Source organism: Lynx canadensis, chromosome B3 (genome assembly GCF_007474595.2).
Source record: "Lynx canadensis isolate LIC74 chromosome B3, mLynCan4.pri.v2, whole genome shotgun sequence".
In the NCBI taxonomy this organism is placed as follows: domain Eukaryota; kingdom Metazoa; phylum Chordata; class Mammalia; order Carnivora; family Felidae; genus Lynx; species Lynx canadensis.
The window spans coordinates 8,293,110-8,294,618 of record NC_044308.2 but is presented as its reverse complement, the minus strand read 5'-3'; the positions used below and the strand labels follow the sequence as shown (position 1 = coordinate 8,294,618).

General features: G+C 36.8%; 1 pseudogene; it reads right to left on the bottom strand.

Moving 5' to 3' along the window:
• Nucleotides 1-1,106: 1,106 nt before the first annotated feature.
• LOC115517544 lies at nt 1,107-1,220 on the bottom strand (annotated as a pseudogene).
• Nucleotides 1,221-1,509: the final 289 nt, after the last annotated feature.

Sequence of the window (1,509 nt, the reverse complement as noted above, 5' to 3'; positions counted from 1 at the left end):
GAGAATCAAGTGTAATATCTTAATTGAACACAATTAAACTATTTTTAAAGTTCATATTGAATATTCTATGGCACTTTGAGATTAAAGGACATTTACTGAAGCTGGGAAGTGTACCTACTAAAATCCTACAGAAAATGTCTCTAAGATGGACATCAACCATCACCTCTGTCATCACATGGTCATGAGGGACACAGCACTAACACAGAACAAGAAAATAAATACAACATATGATGACTGGAAGAAAGTTAAAAACGCCTCATTATTCTCAGGTGATAGATGAATGTCTACAAAGAAAATGTAGGGAAATCTATACAAAAATATTTAGATGGACTAGAAAATTTCAGCAAGGTTATTGAAGGTTTTTTTTAAGTAATCTCTATGCCCAAAGTGGGTCTTGAACTCATAACCTTGAGATCAAGAGCCACATGCTCCACTGACTGAGCCAGCCAGGTGCTATTAATATGTGATATATTATAAAATACCAATATATAAAATTAATAACATGCCTATATAGCAGTAGCAAACAACACGTAATTTCTAAAATTGCAGCAATGGGGCGCCTGGGTGGCGCAGTCGGTTAAGCGTCCGACTTCAGCCAGGTCACGATCTCGCGGTCCGTGAGTTCGAGCCCCGCGTAGGGCTCTGGGCTGATGGCTCGGAGCCTGGAGCCTGTTTCCGATTCTGTGTCTCCCTCTCTCTCTGCCCCTCCCCCGTTCATGCTCCGTCTCTCTCTGTCCCAAAAATAAATAAACGTTGAAAAAAAAAAATAAAATAAAATAAAATAAAATTGCAGCAAAAGGAAATCAGGTGTTAATCCTGTAATATATCTAACAAAAATATAAATGATCTTTCAGAGTAAAAATATAAATTTTAATTAAAGGACCTTTAAAGAGACCAAAAAAAGCATAGATCTACACTGTACTAAAAAGGAAGAATCAATATAATAAAACTGTCAATTGTTGTCATAGTAATCGATTAGCTAAACACAAACTGATTAAAATCTGAAAAGGGTTTTTCTTGAGAAACTAATTCTAAAATCCATAAAAATGAATTAAAAAAAACACATCCAGTGTACTTCTGGGGGAAAAACAAAAGGTTAAGAGGCAGTGGGGTAGGTGATACTTAAATTTTCAAGTAAATATGATGACAAATCTCTCAACTTATTAAACTGATAAGAACAGATACCACACTTGATCTTAGCCAAAAGGCCGAGAAGCGATTAAATGTCTCAACTTATGTAGTCACTTCAGAGTTTCTTAACATTAGTACTACTGGCATTGGGACCAGATCGTTCCTTGTGAGGAACTGTTCTGTGCATTGCAGGATGTTTAGTAGCATCCTTGGCTTCTACTTCTGCAGTTGCGACAATCAAAAGTGTCTGCAGACTTTGCCACATGTCCCCTTCTGGGAAAATTGCCCTGATTGAGCACCACTGCGTTAAAATAATTAAAATCATTCGATATTGGCATTGGTGTAGACAGACAGACTCATTACAGAGAGGAAAGAAAC